The 22,888-nt window shown below is 42.8% G+C and overlaps 1 pseudogene; it reads left to right on the forward strand.

Annotated features, from left to right (window-relative positions):
• The first annotated feature begins 5,907 nt into the window (after window positions 1-5,907).
• Window positions 5,908-22,888, forward strand: part of LOC120051158 — a 38,675-nt pseudogene continuing 21,694 nt past the window's right edge.

Below are 22,888 nucleotides of genomic sequence, written 5' to 3' on the forward strand. Positions count from 1 at the left end.
CAGGAAAGTTGATGTTTGAAGAGTATATTCTTACAAACAATATGTTTAAAAATAAGCAATCTCAGAAAGGGTACTTTTGAGATATTACTATTCTTAATGTTGAATAAAAAAAGTCAATGTGTATTTTAGAATTTAGACATAGGCTACTCCATATTTGAGAACACTATAATTTGAGAACACTATAAGGAGTATAATGACACCAAGATGTTGTCTGTATCATGATCTGTACGGTTCACAGATCATACAGGAGGAATGTATACTAGGTCTAAAATGGGCACTTTCATCATGATTTTCAAAAATATTGTTTGTCATACAAGTAAAAAGCATCTCGAGCGTCTTTCCTCCCAATGAAGTTACTATGTGAGAAGTGCCAGAACAATCTGAGATACCAAAAATGTTTCAGTCTACGCTGGCATGGAATTGCCCTGCCTTAAACAACAACACCATACAATATAGCCTAATATACTATAATAATGCTTTTACTTTTAACATAATTCAGAATAGGTCCAGGCTATATCAAGGATATTGTCCTATAGGCTAAGTAAGGTTCTACAGTGAGACAATTTTACTCACATATGTGCTTAAATATTTTGCTGTGCGACCTGGAATTTGTATTTAGGAACATCACTGCGCCTAGAAAAATAAGGATTCCAGTGTTATTACCTAAAATATTTGGCATTGTGCTCCTAAGTTTCTTTGTGTGCGCCTACATTTTTCAACGTAGGTGCACACATGCTCCTTGTCAAAAACTGTCAGCTATGGAACTTGTCCAAAGCTGCAAAGCATAATAATTTTTTACCTGATATTTCAAATCTAATTTTATTTGTCACATGTGCCGAATGCAACAGGTGAAAGTAAGTATTACCGTGAAATGCTTACTTACAAGCCCTTAACCAACAATGCAGTATAACAATTTAGCCTATGGAATTATCCATACTTATCCATACAGTCGATGAACAAGACATCTAACCTATTGTAGTTTGAGTACAATTTAGTGCAATTGTGCTTGGTTCACTGTAACACCTGTGTAGTGTTCACTTTGACTAATAGCTTAAGTTGTAAGTCTGTCCATAGAAGAGAAAGTTGTGCTCTTTATTTACCTAATGTAACATGCTCTGTGCACTCTGTCTTTCCTGCCCTTCTTTGAGTAGGTCATGGGATCAGGGCTTACAGACTAACCAAAGTTTCTAAATGTACAGGCCTCTACTGAAATGCCACTGTGTGTGAAGAAACATAACAAACGATTCCCACAGCATAGACCATCCTCCTTCCTCTACCCCTCTAGCCTACCATTCTCTTTGGATCGCTTTGGGATTTGAGCAAATAAGGCAGTGTCCACAGGCTGTTAGCTAAGTACAGTGCATTCAAAAGTATTCAGACCCCTTGACTTATTCCACATTTTGTTACGTTACAGCCTTATTATAAAATTGATTAAATAATTTTATTTTTCTCAATCTAAACCCAATACCCAATAATGACAAAGCAAAAACAGACATTTTTGTGAATGTATAAAAAAAAAAAAAAACAGTCTTCTTGGGTATGATGCTACAAGCTTGGCACACCTGTATTTGGGGAGTTTCTCCCATTCTTCTTTGCAGATCCTTTCAAGCTCTGTCAGGTTGGATGGGGAGAGTCGCTGCACAGCTATTTTCAGGTCTTTCCAGGGATGTCTGATCGGGTTCAAGTCCGGGCTCTGGCTGGGCCATTCAAGGACATTCAGAGATTAGTCCCGAAGCCACTTCTGCGTTGTCTTGGCTGTGTGCTTAGGGTTGTTGTCCTGTTGGAAGGTGATCCCTTGCCCCAGTCTGAGGTGCGCTCTGGAGCAGGTTTTCATCAAGGATCTCTCTGTACTTTGCTCCGTTCATCTTTCCCTCGACCCAGTCACGACCTAGGGAAGAACATCCCCACAGCATGATGTTTCCACCACCATGCTTCACTGTAGGGTTGGTGCCAGGTTTCCTCTAGACATGAAACTTGGCATTCAGGCCAAAAAGTTAAATTTTGGTTTCATCAGACCAGAGAATCTTGTTTCTCATGGTCTGAGAGTCCTTTAGGTGCCTTTTGGCAAACTCCAAGCGGGCTGTCATGTGCCTTTTTACTGAGGAGTGGCTTCCGTCTGGTCACTCTACCATAAATGTCTGATTGGTGGAGTGCTGCAGAGATGGTTGGCTTTCTGGAAGGTTCTCCCATCTCCACAGAGGAACTCTGGAGCTCTGTCAGAGTGACCATCGGGTTCTTGGTCGCCTCCCTGACCAAGGCCCTTCTCCCCGATTGCTCAGTTTGGCCGGGTGGCCAACTCTAGGAAGAGTCTTGGTGGTTCCAAACTTCTTCCATTTAAGAATGATGGAGGCCACTGTGTTCTTGGGGACCTTCAATGCTGCAGACATTTTTTGGTATCCTTCCCCAGATCTGTGCCTCGACACAATCCTGTCTCAGAGCTCTACAGACAATTCCTTCAACCTCATGTCTTGGTTTTTTGCTCTGACATGCACTGTCAACTGTGGGACCTTATACAGACAGGTGTGTGCCTTTCCAAATCACGTCCAATCAATTGAATTTACCACAGGTGGACTCCAATCAAGTTGTAGAAACATCTCAAGGATGATCAATGGAAACAGGATGCACCTGAGCTCAATTTCGAGTATCATAGCAAAGGGTCTGAATCCTTATGTAAATAAGGTATTTCTCTATTTTATTTTATTTTTTTATACATTTGCAAAAATGTACAATACCAGTCAAAAGTTTGGACCCACCTACTCATTCAAGGGTATTTTTTACTATTTTCTACATTGTAGTGAAGACAGCAACTATTGAAATAACACATATGGAATCATGTAGTAATCAAAAAAGTGTCAATCTGTCACGCCCTGACCATAGAGAGACGTTTTATTTCTCTATTTGGTTAGGTCAGGGTGTGATTTTGGGTGGGCATTCTATGTTGTTTGTTTCTATGTTTTGGCTGGGTATGGTTCTCAATCAGGGACAGCTGTCTATCGTCTCTGATTGGGAATCATACTTAGGCAGCCTTTTTTCATTTTGGTAGTTGTGGGTAGTTGTCTGTGTTAGTGGCCTGTATAGCCCTAGTCAGCTTCACGTTCGTTTTTGGTATTTCTTGTTTTGTTGGCGACATTTATAACATTAAAAGAAATGTACACTCACCACGCTGCACCTTGGTCCTGTCATTTCTACCCTGACGACGATCGTGACACAATCAATATATTTAGTATTTTAGATTCTTCAAAGTAGCCAACCTTGATGACAGCTTTGCACACCCTTGGTATTCTCTCAACCAGCTTCATCGGGAATGCATTTCCAACAGTTTTGAAGGAGTTCCCACATATGTTGAGCACTTGTTGGCTGCTTTTCCTTCACTCTGCGGTCCAACTCATCCCAAACCATCTCAATTGGGTTGAGGTCGAGTGATTGTGGAGGCCAGGTCATCTGATGCAGCACTCCATCACTCTCCTTATTGGTCAAATAGCCCTTACACAGCCTGGAGGTGTGTTGGGTCATTGTCCTGTTGAAAAACAAATGATAGTCCCACTAAGCGCAAACCAGATGGGATGGCGTATCACTGCAGAATGCTGTGGTAGCCATACTGGTTAAGTGTTTTAAGTAAATCACTGACAGTGTCACCAGCAAAACACCCCCACACCATCACACCACCTCCTCCGTGCATCCACACATGCGGAGATCATTTGTTCAACTACTCTGTGTCTCACAAAGACACGTCGTTTGGAACCAAAAAACTCACATTTGGACTCATCAGCCCAAAGGACAGATTTCCACCGGTCTAATGTCCATTGCTTGTGTTTCTTGGCCCAAGCAAGTCTTCTTATTGGTGTCCTTTAGTAGTGGTTTCTTTGCAGCAATTCGACCATGAAGGCCTGATTCACGCAGTCTCCTCTGAACAGTTGTTGAGATGTGTCTGTTACTTGAACACTGTGAAGCATTTATTTGGGCTGCAATTTGAGGCTGGTAACTCTAATGAACTTTTCCTCTGCACAAGAGGTAACTCTTGGTCTTCCTTTCCTGTGGCGGTCCTCATGAGAGCTAGTTTCATCATAGCGCTTGATGGTTTTTGCGACTGCACTTGAAGGAACTTTTAAAGTTCTTTATAGTTTTCCGGATTGACTGACCTTCATGTCTTAAATTAAAGATGGACTGTCGTTTCTCTATGCTTATTTGAGCTGTTCTTGCCATAATATGGACTTGGTCTTTTACCAAATAGGGCTATCGTCTGTATACCACTCCTACCTTGTCACAACACAACTGATTGGCTCAAATGCATTGAGAAGGAAAGAAATTCCACCTCATGATGCTGGTTGAGAGAATGCCAAGAGTGTGCAAAGCTGTCATCAAGGCAAAGGGTGGCTGCTTTCAAGAATCTCAAATATAATTTGTTTTGTTTTACACTTTTTTAGTTACTACATCATTCCATATGTGTTATTTCAAAGTTTTGATGTCTTCACTATTATTTTACAATGTATAAAATAGTAAAATGATAGAAAAACTCTTGAATTAGTAGGTGTGTCCAATCTTTGGACTGGTACTCTATTAAAACCTGTTTTCGCTTTGTTTTCGCATTGTGGGATATTGTGTGTAGATTGATGAGGATTCTTTATTTAATCAATTTGGCTGTAACGTAACAAAATGTGGAAAAAGTAAAGGGGTCTGAATACTTTCCGAATGCACTGTATACTTTGTGACTGTGGGGCTCGATTGTATGTTCTGCTGGGCCAAGATCTTTTGTATTGGGCCAAAGATATAGAGTCGTGGTGTTTTGCATGAATTCTAGCAGTCTTTGCCACGTTTATGATCTTACCTTCTTTCTTGGAAAGTTACTGCGTGATTAACAAACAGTTGACATATCGTACAGTCCTTGCCAAGTCTTATGTGATCACTGCTCAGATAGGTAGGCTAGGCCCAGTTACTGCCATAGTGTTCTAGTGATGCGTTGCATGGGTAGTAAGATGATTCTCCCCGTGGACCTCAGGAATTTCAGTGGGTGACGAAACGTAGTTTTCCATGATGGCGTTGGCTCACCAAAGGTATGACATGTGAAACTTTTCCTCCTGAATCAGCTATTTTGACCGTAAAACTTGATCTGATATGAGTCAGTGATTTATGAATGGGATGCATCCATGTTGTTACAACACTGCTTATCTCTAGGAGTCAAAAGGGGAATCAAAGAACATATTTTCCCCAGCGCTTTACCAGGGTTAGTTTGATAGGGACTTAATACTCCCTCCTGCCAGTGAAAGCATCCTTTCTGTTGTAATTCGGATTAAGCCCATTTTCCTGTTGCCTCTCTTGGCTGTGTTGGGTTTTCTGATTGAGCTGTTATCAAAGGGAACTGCCACACACACATCAGTGGTGTTCCCTGGTTACACAACACGGCCCTGCCTCGCACCCTCATCTTTCCATCTCATTAGTTTACACACCTTTCTTTTGACGCAGCTGTTGTCTCACTGTGCCTGTCAACGGCAACCGTCCATCATGTTCCTTGGATGTTATTAGTGTCACGTCAATGTCAACCTACAGCCATGTTTGGTGGCAATAAAAATAGTGTTTTCTTTCTCATGGATTCTCCATCACTCTGGTGATTTTAAGTAACAACTTATGTAGCAAGACATGGTTTAGAAAGTTGGATTCAGGCAGATAAAAGACGGATGGCATTAATAAAATAAGTTGTTACCTATCAAAACTATCATAAGATGTCACAAGCAGAAGCTCAAACAGGAAGTACCCTTGATGCGCTCCGTTGAGAAATGGTCCTCTGTTTCCGATGCTATGCTACAAAACTGCTTTGCTTGCGCTGACTGGAATATGTCCCAGGACTCTGCCAATAGCAGAGCTAACCACCTCCGTCAAGCTAACCACCTCCGTCACCGGCTTCATTAGGAAATGCATCACGACGTTGTCCCCAAAGTGAAGGTTCGCTCCTTCCCCAATCAAAAGCCCTGGATTAACACAGAGGTTGGCGCTAAGCTAAAGAACAGGGCTCCCGCACACAGGGCTATCGCAGCCAACCCGGAGGCTACGGCTGAAGACACAAACAAGTGCATGAAGTCCCGCTACGACCTCCGCAGAGCCATCAAACAAGCAAAAGGGCAATATAGGAACAAGGTGGTATCCTATTACATAGGCTTCGATGCATTAAGAAGGGGCTACAGTCCATTACGGATTACAAAGGAAGACCCAGCTGTGATCTGCCAACGATGCCTCTACCAGACGAACTCAATGTATTTTATGCACTCTTTGACAAAAAATAACACTGAGCCGGGAATGAGGGCCCCCGCTGACCCAGGGGACTGGTTGATGTCGCTACTCCGAGGCTGTCGTAAGGTTTTTAAATAGGTAAACACGCTTAAGGCCGCGAGGCCAGGTGATATTCCAGGGTGTGTTCTCAGAGCATGCGGAGAACAGCTGGCAGGCATATTCACGGTCATTTTCAACCTCTCCTTGTCCCAGTCAGTAATTCCCACATCTCAAGCTGACCACCATCATTCCTGTTCACAAGAACTTTAAGTTTACCTGCCACAATGACTACCGCCCTGTAGCACACATCTGTAATCGTGCTTTGAAAGGCTGGTTATGGCACACATCAACTCCCATCATCGCAGAAACCCTAGACCCATTCCAATTTGCATACCGTCCCAACAGATCCATAGACGATGCAATCTCAATTGCACTCCACACTGCCCCCATCCACCTAGATAAGAGGGATGAATACCTATGTGAGAATGCTGTTCATTTACTACAGGTCAGCGTTCAACACCATAGTCCCCTCCAAGCTCGTCACCAAGCTTTGGACCCTAGGACTGAACACCGCCCTCTGCAGCCTGATCCTGGACTTCCTGACGGGCCAACCCCAGGTGTTGAGGGAAGGCAACATTTCCTCTGCCACGCTGACCCTCAACACGGGGGCCCTACAGGGGTGTGTGCTTAGTTCCCTCCTGTACTTCTTGTTCACCAACGACTACGTGGCCACGCAAGACTCCAACACCATCATCAAGTTTGCTGACGACAAGACAGTGGTAGGCCTGATCACTGTTGACAATGAGACAGCCTACAACAGGGATCATCAACTAGATTCAACCACGGGACTATTTATTTCTTTATTGATCGACTGGCCTGAACATAATTACAAATAATTGTAGACTGCAAATTGACCACAAGAAGCCGAAACAGATACAATATTTGACTAAAACATAATAATTTCAAACCTTACATACATATCTATTATGTGTGGGATTACGTGGGAACATATTTCCAAAATGTAAATCACTTGGAGCTGATTTCCTGGTTATTTAGTCTTTCATGTCCAACAGTGAAATATATTTATACAGTTGAAGTCGGAAGTTTACATACACCTTACAAATACATTTAAACTCAGTTTTTTTTTTTTTTTTTACAATTCCTGACATTTAATCCTAGTAAAAATGCCCTGTTTTAGGTCAGTTAGGATCACCACTTTATTTTAAGAATGTGAAATGTCAGAATAATAGTAGAGAGTGATTTATTTCTGTCACGTTCTGACCTTTTTCCTTTGTTTTGTCTTTATTTAGTATGGTAAGGGCGTGAGTTGGGGTGGGCTGTCTGTGTGTTTTTCTATGTTGAGTTTTTGTGTTCGGCCTGGTATGATTCTCAATCAGAGGCAGCTGTCAATCGTTGTCCCTGATTGAGAATCATACTTAGGCAGCCTGGGTTTCACTTTTGGTTTGTGGGTGTTTGTTGCCGTGTCAGTGTTTGTTCGCCACACGGTACTGTTTCGTTCGTTTGTTCCCTTCGTTTATTGTTTTGTATTTTGTTAGTGTTCTGTTTGTTGGATTCGCATTAAAATTCATCATCATGAACATTTACCACGCTGCGCCTTGGTCCTCCTCTTCCACCTAACGACGAGCGTTACAATTTCAGCTTTTATTTCTTTCATCACATTCCCAGTGGGTCAGAGGTTTACCTACACTCAATTAGTATTTTGTAGCGTTGCCTTTAAATTGTTTAACTTGGGTCAAACATTTCGGGTAGCCTTCCACAAGCTTCCCACAATAAGTTGGGTGAATTTTGGCCCAATCCTCCTGACAGAGCTGGTGTAACTGAGGCAGGTTTGTAGGCTTCCTTGCTCGCACACACTTTTTCAGTTCTGCCCACAAATGTTCTATTGGATTGAGGTCAGGGCTTTGTGATGGCCGCTCCAATACCTTGACTTTGTTGTCTTTAAGCCATTTAAGCCAGTATGCTTGGGGTCATTGCCCATTTGGAAGACCCATTTGCGACCAAGCTTTAACTTCCTGACTGATGTCTTTAGATGTTGCTTCAATATATCCACATAATTCTCTTTCCTCATGATGCCATCTATTTTGTGCCATCTAACATGATGCTGCCACCCCTGTGCTTCACGGTTGGGATGGTGTTCTTCGGCTGCATGGTCCCATGGTCTTTATACTTGCGTACTATTGTTTGTACAGATGAACGTGGTACCTTCAGGCGTTTGGAAATTGCTCCCAAGCATGAACCAGATTTGTGGAGGTCTACAATGTTTTTTCTGAGGTCTTGGCTGATTTCTTTTGATTTTCCCATGATGTCAAGCAAAGAGGCACTGTGTTTGAAGGTAGGCCTTGAAATACATCCACAGGTACACCTCCAATTGACTCAAATGATGTCAATTAGCCTAGCAGAACCTTCTAAAGCCATAACAACATTTGGAATTTTCCGAGCTGTTTAAAGGCACAGTCAACTTAGTGTATGTAAATTTCTGACCCACTGGAATTGTGATTAAGTGAAATAATCTGTAAACAATTGTTGGAAAAATCACTTGTCATGCACAAAGTAGATGTCCTAACCGACTTGCCAAAACTATAGTTTGTTAACAAGAAATTTGTGGAGTGGAGTTTTAATGACTCCAACCTAAGTGTATGTAAACTTACGACTTCAACTGTATGTATATATATATATATATATATATATTACTTGGGTGGCCAATTAAAACCACCTGCAGGCCAAATTCAGCTCACATGCCACCAGTTGGGGAACCCTTGTCTACAGGGAGGAGGTCAGTGACCTGGCAGTGTGGTGCCAGGACAACAACTTCTCCCTCAACGTCAGTAAGACCAAGCAGCTGATCGTGAACTACATGAAACGGGTGGGCGAGCAAGCCCCATCCAGTGCAGCGGGTTGAGAGCTTCAAGTTCCTCGGTGTCCAAATCACTAAATTAGTCCACACACACTCAAAGCGCCTCTTTCCCCTCAGGATTTTGAAAAGATTTGGCATGGGCCCTCTTGACTGGCTACATAACTGCTTGGTATGGCAACTACACCGCCCTCGATTGCATGGCGCTACAGAGGGTGGTGCGGACAGCCCAGTACATCACAGCTCCCTGCCATACAGGACCTCTTATATCAGGCAGTGTGAAAGTAAGGTCCGGAAAATTTGTTAACGCCATAGACTATTCTCTCTGCTTCCGCACGGCATGTCGTACCGGAGCAAGAAGTCTGACACCAACAGGCACCAACACACAGTTCATTTGCTCACTCGCACATAACACACACACACACATATTTATACTGACTCTACACACATACACATATTTATACTGACTCAGTACTGTGTGCTTCGGGTCATTGTCCTGTTGGAAGGTGAACCTTCACCCCAGTCTGAGGTCCTGAGTGCTCTGGAGCAGGTTTTCTTCAAGGATCTCTGTACTTTGTGCCGTTCATCTTTCCCTCGATTCTGACTAGTCTCCCTGCCGCTGAAAACATCCCCACAGCATGATGCTGCCACCACCATGCTTCATCATAGGGATGGTGCCAGGTTTCCTCCAGACATGGCGCTTGGCATTCAGGCCAAAGAGTTCAATCTTGGTTTCATCAGACCAGAGAAATATGTTTCTCATGGTCTGAGACTCCTTTAGGTGCCTTTTGGCAAATTCCAAGCGGGCTGTCCTGTGCCTTTTACTGAGGAATGGCTTCCGTCTGGCCACTACCATATAGGCCTGATTGGTGGAGTACTGCAGAGATGGTTGTCCTTCTGGAAGGTTATCCCATCTCCACAGTCGAACGTTAGAGCTCTGTCAGAGTGACGGGTTCTTAGTCACCTCCCTGACCAAAGCCCTTCTCCCCCGATTGCTCAGTTTGGCTGGGCGGTCAGCTCTAGGAAGAGTCTTGGTGGTTCCAAACTTCTTTCATTTAAGATGATGGAGGCCACTGTGTTCTTGGGGACCTTCAATGCTGCAGACATTTTTTGGTACCCTTCCCCGGATCTGTGCCTCTCCGAGCTCTACGGACAATTCTTTCAACCTCATGGCTTGGTTTTTTGTTCTGACATGCACTGTCAACTGTGGGACTTTATATAGACAGGTGTGTGCCTTTCCAAATCATGTCCAATCAATAGAATTTACCACAGGTGAACTCCAATCAAGTTGTAGAAACATCTCAAGGATGATCAATGGAAACAGGATGCAATTTCAAGTTTCATAGCAAAGGGTCTGAATACTTATGTAAATAAGGTATTTCTGTTTTTATTTTGAATCAATGTGCAATTTTTTTTTAACTTTTCACTTTGTCATTATGGGGTATTGTGTGTAGATTGAGGGGAAAAACAAACAATTTAATCAATTTTAGAGTAAGGCTGTAACGTAAAAATGTGGAAAAAAGTTGAGGGCTCTGAATACTTTCCTGAATGCACTGTAGGCTTAGGGTGTAGGCAGACTGGATTCTGTAAGGGGTGCAGAGTGATGCATTGTGAACTGCCATGCTGCAGTCTCCATTCACAGCAATCTGTCAGGCCATGGCCAGTACAACATGTGGGCCTGTGTTTGACTGGGGGGGGGGGGGTTGCGGGAAAGCCACACAGAGCAGAGGCGACAGCCACTTCTAATTAGTGATATCCACCAGTAATGGAAGCCAGATGTGGCGTGTGATGACAGGAAGTCAATGCACAGGGCTCCTGAAGCACACTCCAGAAGGCCAGGGGTTAACAGCATTTGGATTTGGCTAGCTGTGACTGAGCCAAAGGATTCACTTGTTCACTTGTACCCACCTCGCAACACATTATTACCTACCAGTCAGAGTACCTGTCTGCCAGCCCCTTAAAAATGCCTCATTTCAGTTAAATGCCTGTTTGGATGTGTTAGATTGTATTTGTGATGTGCGGAATGTGGTCTGTCCCACCAATTTATAATTTTGTTTACTTCTAGGATGCCCTTCAAGATTGGACAACCAAAAAAGCAGATTGTTTCCAAAACGGTAAGTGTTCAGTCTTCTGTCCCCCCCCCAAAAATAAAAACTAATGTGTCAACATAAGATCTTCCATTATTTGTGTTGCAACACCTATGAAACTAGACAATACATAATTAAATGTCTAATTTCACTAGACATTTGCTACCAGGCTTTATTTAGCGTGTTGTTGTATGGTTGTTACACTACATGGCCAAAAATATGTGGACAGATGCTCGTTGAACATCTCATTCCAAAATCATGGACATTAATATGGAGTTGGTCCCCCATTTGCTGCTATAACAGCCCTTCTGTGAAGGCTTTCCATTAGATGTTGGAACATTGCTGTGGGGACTTGCTTCCATTCAGCCACAAGTGTATTAGTGAGGTCGGGTACTGATGTTGGGCGATTAGGCCTAGCTTGCAGTCGGTGATCCAATTCATCACAAAGGTGTTTGATGGGGTTGAGGTCAGGGCTCTATGCAGGCCAGTCAAGTTTTTCCACACTAATCTCAACAAACAATTTCTGTATGAAGCTCGCTTTCTGCACAAGGGCATTATCATGCTGAAACAGAAAAGGGCCTTCCCCAAACTGTTGCCACAAAGTTGGAAGCACAGAATTGTCTGGAATGTCATTGTATGTTGTAGCGCTAAGATTTCCCTTCACTAAAACTGAGGCCTAGCCCGAACCATGAAAAACGGCCCCAGACCATTATTCCTCCTCCACCAAACATTACAGTTCGCACTATTTATTGGGGCAGGTAGCGTTCTCCTGGCATCCGCCAAATCAAGATTTGTCTGTCGGACTGCCAGCTGGTGAAGCGTGATTCATCACTCCAGAGAACGCGTTTCTACTGCTCCAATGGCGGCAACTTTTACACAACTCCAGCCGACGCTTGGCATTGCACATGGTGATCTTAGCATTGTGTGCGGCAGCTTGGCCATAGAAGCCCATTTCATGAAGCTCCTAACGAACAGTTATTGTGCTGACATTGCTTCCAGAGGCAGATTGAAACTCGGTAGTGAGTGTTGCAAATGTGGAGAGAGAATTGTTACACGCTAAGGCTTCAGCACTCGGTGGTCCCATTCTGTGAGCTTGTGTGGTCTACCACTTCGTGGCTGAGCCATTGTTGCTCCTAGATGTTTCCACTTCACAATAACAGCACTTACAGTTGACCGGGGCAACTCTAGCAGGGCAGACATTTGAGGAACTGACTTGTTGGAAAGGTGGCATCCTATTACTGTGCCATGTTGAAAGTCACTGAGCTCTTCAGTATGGGCCATTCTACTGCCAATGCTTGTCGATGGAGAGTGCATGGCGGTGTGCTCGATGCTATACACCTGTCAGCAACGGGTGTGGCTGAAATAGCCAATTCCACTAATTTGAAGGGGCGGCCACACACTTTCGGTCATGTAGTGTATATGGAAGCACACTGGGATCTTACGACTCCTCACGTTGTTACAGATGAGTAAGAGACTTTCAGACTGCAGAAATACAAGCTAGATATTTTTACCTCTTTTATAGGGGAAGGCTAGGCTAAGTCTGGCCCAACTAATAAAAATATTTGGTTGCATTTTGTTGTTCAAATTGTATGCTAAAAGATCAAAGCCCTGTAGTGGCTATGGAAGAGGACATTTGGCTTAACCTGTCCATTTTTTCTCTGAAACCTTGGATTTAGACTTGGGGAGAGCAGAGCACTTCTGTCCACACACTGGACAGTGAAGGAGTTAATGCATGTCTGTTTGGCCTGTGGAGAGAATCACACATAAACCTCAAACAATGTTCCAGGTCCCACAGCATGGTTGTTTTCGGAACTGAATGGACAGGAGTTATACAGCTTTTACATCCAATCATTGACCTCCAAAGGAGCCTCTAATCAGAAATTAAGTTTAAAGATGAGAAGGAAACCCAAATTAAGTTCCTCATTCTAACCAACTGCATCTTTAACTTGTTTCTTGGGTTTTCTGAAATATCTTTATTGTATAAGGCGTATGAGTCTATTCACAAAATTAACATAGTGTACTAGAGGTAACCAACAGCAAATCGTCAGACACTCTCATCAATGAGCATGGGCCTGTGGGGTGCCAATTTGTCCAAACCATGTGAGGGGGCAGAGGTGGCTGCCTTGAAGTGCTGGTGAGTGGGTGCCTTCCTTTGGGGAAAACCACTTCCACAGTAATCTGTCTGTCTCTGTGGTCCGGCAGTGGCAGACAGTCAGAACGGGCTCCCAGGCAGCTTCCTGTGACATCCCAGGCCAGACCCAGGGAGTGGGCTACAGTACAGGGAGCCCAGTGGACAACCCTGCCTCCACTGACAGACAGGCAGCTGCCTCCCTCACTGTTTATTTGTTTATCCAGAAGCCCACAGAACCACAAGACAGGAACCCCTGCTACCTCCATAACCAGCGCTGGCCTGTTCAATCAGTCCAGTCTGATCTGAGGCGGAGCAGGGAGGGGGTGGGTGGGGGCTGTCAACCAGACCTTTAGAACTAACAACATGAAGCAAATTAGGGGGAGCCAGGCTGTGCTCAGGATATGGCTTTATTGGCTCTCCAATAGTAGGGATATTCAGTATTCATCAAGCACATGTTAGGACCATAATCGAAGGTAACAACATTGAATGAACAAACATGAACATAAAGATGATAATGTTGTATCTAACAATGAGTTTCAATGTGTTTTTACAGGTTGAAAGAGACTTTGAACAAGAATATAACAAGCTCCAAAAGTAAGTTTGTTGCCACTAATGTTATAGGGGAACTCCTCTTTTCAAACTCATATTCATTATCTCCAGCACCAAACCAGTGTCTACATATGTGAAAACGGCACATTTCTACATTTTGTAGAAAAAAAATAACGTTAAAAAGTTCTACCCGATGAACTGATCTTCAAACACTGAGATTTGTGTGCAGCAAGAAAATACCCTTAAAAATAGCAAACTTTTAATCCTACTATGTGATGTCACAGAGAGGCATTTTTAGGACCTTTTTTCTCTCTTTTTAACCACAGATCATAGAAATGTGCCATTTTTACATATGTAGACACTGTTATTGTGCTGGAGATGACTTAATTTGTCATTTGTACTCCGTTTTACATACTGTATGTATTGACTCTGCATCATTAGTGCAGCAAAAACCCTCATTGCAGATGAACCCGGAATTGACAGACTAGAAAACATAACGAGTGCTATTTTAAGTGTAAGTTTCCCATAGATTTTTAGAGGTGAACACACATGCCTGTTCTCAACATTTAACCTTGAAATAATTATTTTCATGGGAAATACCATGTTAGAATCTTACACCTCTCTCTTCTGACCCAATGCTGAAGTGAGTTAGGTTACACAATATACACTGAACTAAAATATAAACGCAACATGTGAAGTGTTGGTCCCTTGTTTCCATACACACAAAAAGCTTATTTCTCTCAAATGTTGTGCACAAATTAGTTTGCATCCCTGTTAGTGAGCATTTCAGCTTTGCTAAAATAATCCATCCACCTGAGAGATGTAGCATATCAAGAAGCTGATTAAACAGCGTGTTCATTACACACCTTGTGCTGGGGACAAAAGGACACAATTAAATGTGCAGTTTTGTCAAAACGCAATGCCACAGATGTCTCAAGTTTTGAGGGAGCATGCAATTGGCATGCTGTCTACAGGAATGTTCACCTGAACTGTTGCCAGATAATTGATAAATTCTCTACCATAAGCTGCCAATGCTGTTTTACAGAATTTGGCAGTACGTTAAACCGGCTTCACAACCGCAGACCACGTGTAGCTACGCCAGCCCAGAACCTCCACATCTGGCTTCTTCACCTGCGCGATCGTCTGAGACCAGCCACCCGGACAGCTAATGAAACTGGGTTTGCACACCCCAAAAATTTCTGCACAAACTGTCAGGGAAGCTCATCTGCGTGCTCGTCGTCCTCACCAGAGTCTTGACTTAACTGCAGTTCGTCGTCGTTACCGACTTCATTGGAGTTGTGCTATTTACGGATTAATCCCGGTTTCAAATGTATTGTGCAGATGTCAACGTTGTGAACAGAGTGCCCCATGGTGGCGGTGGGGTTATGGTATGGGCAGGCATAAGCTACAGACAACGAACACAATCGCATTTTTTTTTTTTTTTTTTTTTTTTTTTTAATTTTTAAATAAATTTTATCCCCTTTTCTCCCCAATTTTCGTGGTATCCAATCGCTAGTAATTACTATCTTGTCTCATCGCTACAACTCCCGTACGGGCTCGGGAGAGACGAAGGTCGAAAGCCATGCGTCCTCCGAAGCACAACCCAACCAAGCCGCACTGCTTCTTTAACACAGCGCGCCTCCAACCCGGAAGCCAGCCGCACCAATGTGTCGGAGGAAACACCGTGCACCTGGCCCCCTTGGTTAGCGCGCACTGCGCCCGGCCCGCCACAGGAGTCGCTGGAGCGCGATGAGACAAGGATATCCCTACCGGCCAAACCCTCCCTAACCCGGACGACGCTAGCCCAATTGTGCGTCGCCCCACGGACCTCCCGGTCGCGGCCGGCTGCGACAGAGCCTGGGCGCGAACCCAGAGACTCTGGTGGCGCAGTTAGCACTGCGATGCAGTGCCCTAGACCACTGCGCCACCCGGGAGGCCCTTCACAATCACATTTTATCGATGGAAATTTGAATGCACAGAGATACAGAGACCAGATCCAGAAACCCATTGTGGTGGCATTCATCCGCTGCCATCACCTCATGTTTCAGCATGATAATGCACGGCCCCATGTCTCAAGGATCAGTACACAACTTCTGGAAGCTGAAAATGTCCCAGTTCTTCCATGGCCTGCATACTCACCAGATATGTCACCCATTAAGCATATTTGGGATACTCTGGATCTACGTGTATGACAGCGTGTTCCAGTTCCCGCTATTATCCAGCAACTTCGCTCAGCCATTGAAGAGGAGTGGGACAACATTCCACAATCAACAGCCTGATCAACTCTATGTGAAGGAGATGTGTCACGCTACATGAGGCGAATAGTGGTCATATCAGATACTGACTGGTTTTCTGATCCATGCCCCTATTTTTTTTTTTTTAAGTTAGGTGACCAACAGATGCATATCTGTATTCCCAGTCATGTGAAAGCCATAGATTAGGGCCTAATGAATTGATTTAAATTAACTGATTTCCTTATATGAACTGTAGCTCAGTAAAATCTTTGACATTGTTGCATGTTGCGTTTATCTTTTTCTTCAGTGTAGATGGTTTGTGTGAAACGAGGGAGAGAAGCATTCTCTTGCCCAAGACTTTCTGTGAGCTAGCACATAGGAGGCCCTCCCCTGTTGTGTGTCAGAGGTTAAAGAGACTCCCCGAGGGGCCTGCAGACTGAGTGAGAGCACTTCACATTTAGGTTTTGTTGAGTAGGAGACATGGCACCACAATACACATTTCTTACACATGATGAGTAAGAGGAGCAGGCATGTACAGACGTCTTAGCACTCCCCTCTGTTACATATCGTTAACTCTTAGTGAACATAAATCTGCCATCTAGCTCTTTGAACTGTTGTTGAATTCAATAATCTATTAATTTGTGTGGAAATATACCGTGTCATTTGAAAGACAGGTCGGGTCAAATTTAGCAAATTATTTCATCATCCAATGCCTTCCACAGTAAGTCTAGCATCTATAATCCCATAGCAGTATTTGTCTACCTGAGATCAGTTTCTAAATCCATACTCCTACGGCATTATACCGCAGCATCTGGGAGTGTAGAGAGGCTGGCTGTTGGCGGCAGTAAAGGGCAAACTGTTGGGGCACACAGGAGCGAGGAGTAGCAGCTGCTCCAGCAGGCCTCCATTAACACCTTGTAGAAATGGACTTCTGGCCCACATCCAGAAGAGCCCTCCTCAGCCCTCGCATTCTCCTGCCTCCCGTCAGTTCATACAGATTGGAGAATGAAGATGGAAATAGGAAAACTGTTGTTTTTTCAGTCCCCTTCTCCTCCCCCCTCCCTTAATGAAACCCTGAAAACTGATGTGACAGCATTCTCCTGGGAGTTGCTAAACAGCCCCTCGTTTCCCTTAATTGATATAATGAACGGCACACGATTCAGCCTCCATAGTTTCGTAATTGCCATTTTAACACCCATCATTTAAATGAATGCGGAGGGATGATTGAAGACATAAATGCTTTTATGCCAGAATTTAGTTGACAGTAACAAAAAGCAATCCTAGTATTTTTAATTAGCAAAAGGGAAGTCATAATAATGTGTTTTATATTAAATCAATGCATTTTTGTAATCCTATTGAATGTCCCAGTCTATAGTGACTTGTAGGTGATTATTTGTAACATGCAGGCTGGACTGAGATATCCCATTAAGACTGTGTCGGTGAATGCTTTATAGAGATTAGAGGGGTTTGATCAGGATGGACACAGTCCACCCTTTTTCAGTACTCTCCCTGCTGAATGTAAAAACATGATCCTACCGTCAATTTGCTCTGTTGATGCCCAACTGTACTTGGACAGATGCTTTCCAAATGTCATATGTTATATTATTGTGATATCCAAGGTACACCTGAAAAAAAACAAAATCCCTTCCTTTACAGGTTGGAAGATCAGACAAAGAAGCTCCACAAAGATGAAGAAAAGCACAGGCTGATATAGGTTTGTTGTTGACCCAGTGTTGTATATTTTGGCCAATCTCAGAAAAAAATGGATTTCCCACTGATCATCTTTTCTTTCATGTACAAATCTCCTTTGTCATTAACTTGCTCTCATTCGTCTCATCTCTTTCACACGCTAGGCATACATTTACTGACACCTAATTGTTGTGCCTGTCAGGTTTTTCAGGGACATGTCTGTTATGCAATTTTGGAAAAATGAATTTTTTGGAATGTGAGGTTTTATTCAGTAGCCTTTAAAGATTAGCAATATATCTCACATGCTTCCTACTCATAGCTTGTGTATTTCTGCACAGAAGAAATATATATTTTTGGTTGGCTCTTTTGGAGATGGAAATGGGTATCTTTGGGAGGAGCAGTAGCAGAATGTGCCCCTGGTAGATAGCTAGTCTGAGGGTGGAGAGGAGAAGGATGGGGCTTCTTCATTTCCTCTGCTTTGTGCTCTGGAATATGGGATGATGCCTCAAAGTATCAGAGCTGTCAATGTCTCATTAGAATTAATGGATTCCATCTGTTGCACAGGTCCTTTCTCCACCAACCAAACAAAGAGTAGACCTGCCTGCACAATATGTTAGCACACAGTGTGCTCCACACAGCTTTTCATAACACAATCATTTGTCTAGTCTATTTAAAGTAAGACAATAAAATTGTGGGCTCTTCTGAGGCAAGTCCATAAGCCTTTAGAGAGAAATCTTTACTGAGTCTGTATATCACTGGCCACGAGCCATTTTCTTCAATCTGTTTGACTGCAAGCAGAAAAGCTGAGTCAAGTTCTACATTGGCAACACAAACGGTTTATTCATTACCTGATACAATGGAATTTAACAGTTAGATTTTCTGTAGCTTGACAACCATGTTAAGATCTTTGCTCACCAACTGCAGTGCAATCTTTTTGTCCGAATTCAGAAAAAATACACAATCCGATTTTGACACGCCAGCCAATACGTTTTTTCGAAAACATCGCATAACGCCACCAACACTGCTGCAGTCATTATCCGTGGCAATATGTTGTTCAAAGTGGCTATGAGAGGATGCAGAATGAGAGAAAATTAAAATACTTCCGGACAAACAATATGCAACTGAAAATATTAGGATAGGCTATTCATGAAAGGAGCTTGGCTGCGATTCATTCAGTTAAAAGCAAAACTGGGAACTGTCGTCATTCCACGCGCTTAAACTGACCATCATGATGCTTGCTGCCAATAGTTTTCTTTCTATCTGATTAAAGAGGTGAAGTCCAGACAGGCTAGACATATTTTAGGAAACTTCCTGAATGGACATGGATAATTAGCGAACTCATACACGCACACCCACCAACCTAAAAGGACCCGTCAATCAAAGCAGCCTGCAGCGCATACCACTTAGACACATAAGCAAATCACAGTTCTCCTTTCCCAAAAACAAAACGTATGAAAAACATTGTCTTTAAATCCTTTTTGTAGGATATCAAAACCCACTCTACATTATAGGATAATGCTAAATCAATGTAGCCTATCATATAATTTGACGAAAGTTGTAAGGAGAAGATATCGAGACAGCTGTGATATAAGGCTATATCAGGATGAAATTGACAACCATTAGAAAATAGGAACACATGCACACAACCTGTCCATAGCCGTTGATCAATTTTAGTGAAGCAACGGGTGGTTATGTTGACACTAGGCCTACATTTTATTTTGAGTGAGTGCTTTATCTAAATCTTCGCAAAAACGTATTGATAAGGGTAAACTCCAGCAGATATTTTTTGGTCTGTATTTTAGGGTTGTCTATATCACACTTTAGCAGGCCTATAATACATAGCCTAATATATAGGCTATATGAATGATTCGTTAAGTTAGAAGTTAATTAATATATTATCTCCGTCTTCACTGTTCCCTTCTTGCGCAATTCACGCATCTCTGCTGGCAAAGCCACTGTCACTCTCTTTCCCCTCTAGGTCTTGAACGAGTAACGTATAGATAGACAATGAACAGCAATATTGTTTAAATATATTTCAAGCTATTTTTATTATGCTAATTTTATTTTCGCAGGGGCGCGGACATTGACTCTAGGGGGTTAAACTGATAGGCCTATTTGAGAAGAGAAGCATCGATCGATCCTCTTGCTTTCTGAATGGCAATGAAATAGGTTACAGCGTTGGCAATGAACTGACGGAGAAGTTTTAATGGCGAGAGTGACGTGTAGCTCTGGTGTGATGTGATCACGTTGGCTAAATTGATACATTGCAGCATTGATTATTTGTAAACGCAAAAAACAGGCAAATATAAATTAATGAATTCACACAAAGAACACAGACCTGTCAGGGGTAGTGCAGTGGCAGTATCCCAGATAACAATTTCTATTGGTTAACAGTTTATTTTCACTTGCGAAAAGATGCAAAAATCGAACCTGGGCCAAAAATAAATAATTGACTGATTGCGGCAGGATATTTCGCAATTAGTGGGATAGGTGTCATAAACAAGACGTGCTGTATTAATTTTTTTCGTCTAAATTATTCAGACAAAAATAAAGGGTTTGGTGAGAAAGGGCCTTTTAGTCTGTTTCATAACCACTAAATCAACGTGGCTTGTTTTACCCACATATACATTCTCATGTGAATGCCAGGTTAGGGCAGGCTCAACCTGTTATTACAAAACCAGAAACTCCACCTGCATATGTTTGATTGACAGTAAATGGGTCTTTACCCGATCCTAAGAGTGTTTGAATGAGTCCTAAGTTGAGTCTGATGTTTTTCTTTTTTTACTTCCTGCCTTATCAACTTCTTTGCATGTCCCCAGTGCAGCTCATTTATTTTGATTGTGATGCTGTGATCCGATATGCACTCTAGGTCTAAAGATAAAGTGTCAAGGGTGCAGATTAACAGTAATTGGCGCTGGGACTGTAGAAACATTTGCACGGATTCCTATTGCTTTTTTGAATATTCAGTACAGCAGCCGAGCCCACCACACCCTCAACTCCTTCCAACTGATGCTGTGCTGCTCTATCCTACTTTTCCTTTTAGTTTATTACACGAAAAGCTCAAACTTTTGAACCCCTCCCGCTGTGTCAGTCTTGGCACAGTGCTAACCTCTGCTGTTAGCCATGCCCACCAAGCATGTCTGGGCCAAATAGTCAAACCAGGCCAACAATTAATAACACAGATTGTATGTTGGCATGGTGATGTTTCTACATTCCACCATATCTATTTGGTTTTGGTGTTTTTTTTCTTATCCTTTCTCTCCCTCCCTCCTTTCCCTTCTCAGGCTCAGTTTTAACATGGTAATAACAATATTCCTTGGGAGTTCTATATGTGTCTCTCAGCCATGTCCATGGCAGCAGTGAAGATCTCAGGGGACTTGCTCAGTAACCCACTGTGTGAACAGGACCAGGCTTTTCTGGAGTCCATGACTGCTCTGGACACAGCCATGAAGAGGATGGACTCCTTCAATCAGGAGAAGGTCCTGTCTGTGCTCTTCCTCAGCCTCACACCACAGCTGAGTCGTTCCCCTAGATTATTTTCCAGGTGGGGTGCAATTGCAAAAACCCCAGAGCAACATCTAGGTCAGGTCCTCTTGCATCGAAATTGTCTATTGAAACCAAAATATACAATATACTCTTCTAGGCAGGGGGCCAATAAACTGTATACTCTTTTAGGCAAGGGGCCTATACAATGGTAGAAGAAACACTCCCCCAGCCTAGCTTTCACAGCTCTACCTATGAGCATTTGATTCAGAATTCTGACAGGTATGCCTCATATGCTCCCCTCTCTTCAAACACTCAAACGGCTGAAACCAAAAAGGGTTTGGTTTTCCTAAGTGTATTTTCATCTTTGTCAATATTGTGTGAACGAGAAGAAAAAACTCACTCAGGATCTCTTTTCTTCTCTTGTCTTCTTTTGAGAGCGTCTCCAGCAGCACACTGGTCTATTAGCTGCTTGTCTTTGTCGAATATCAGAGAGCTGTAGATCGGATGCATTTGTGACTCACTAGTGTTTAAAATAACTCGTACTATGGAATAGCTTCACTTGGAAATGTCACAGGCTGTTTTAATGGGATTTGTTCTCTGCATGATCTTCCACAGTCTCTCTGTGAGGAATGCTGCTTCTGCTCTCAGCTCCTTTATATTATTTGCCATGTGTACATCACATATTTGATTAAAATCATCGCTGCAGGTAATCATAGGGATGGCATTGCATGTGCATTTCTTCAGGGCATTGCACTGTGAGAGACATCTCTGTTAAGAGAGAGAAGTCAGTCAACAGGGAATCACACTGATCATCAAGAATGCAGAAAAACAAATATGTACAAGACCTGATTCTACTACAATTTTAGAAGAGTGCTTTTTCCATGAGTGTGCTTTAGACTGGTTTTCCCAGCGTCCTTTTATGTGTCTTGTGGCCTTACCTTGAGTAACAATGTCCCTCTCTGTACATATTCTGAAGATCTCTGTGAATTCCTTTCAAGCACTCAACAAGGCATTCAGGCATTCTTCCAGCAAAGACTGGACGTAAAACACACATTGTGCTCAGATCAAGTTTTACAGTAGCCATTTGGAATGACTGGACTAAGATGTGTGGTGACTGTGCTTGTGGTTCACAGCTTGTGACCTATGGTAGGTCTTTTCAAGAGTTTGGCTTGTTGGTCTGCCAAGAACAGTCCTTCCATTTTGACTGTATTTAAGATGAAATGTCTTCTCATTCTTCTGAAGATTGGAAATGAGTAACATTTTTACATCAGAACAAGAGTTATTCTCCCCTTAAAATCTGGAACCCTTGCAAAAGATGAAGAGTAGTCAATATTCTCTACCCCATTTCTATGAAAATGTCCAAGGCAAATGTATTTGTGATCATCCATTTTTAGTCTGCTTTTTTCTTTCCTTCTCCACTTCCCTCTTAGTTAAACAGTGTGTCAGAACCCTGAAGTGTAGTTAACATCTCTTACTGTTCTCCTCTGAGTCCTCTTCCCTCTGGCTATGCTAATAACCCTCATAACCTTCACCTCTGACAAATATGGGAGGCCAGCTCTGCACTACACAGCACTCATCT

The sequence above is a fragment of the Salvelinus namaycush genome, chromosome 1, assembly GCF_016432855.1.
Source record: "Salvelinus namaycush isolate Seneca chromosome 1, SaNama_1.0, whole genome shotgun sequence".
NCBI lineage: Eukaryota > Metazoa > Chordata > Actinopteri > Salmoniformes > Salmonidae > Salvelinus > Salvelinus namaycush.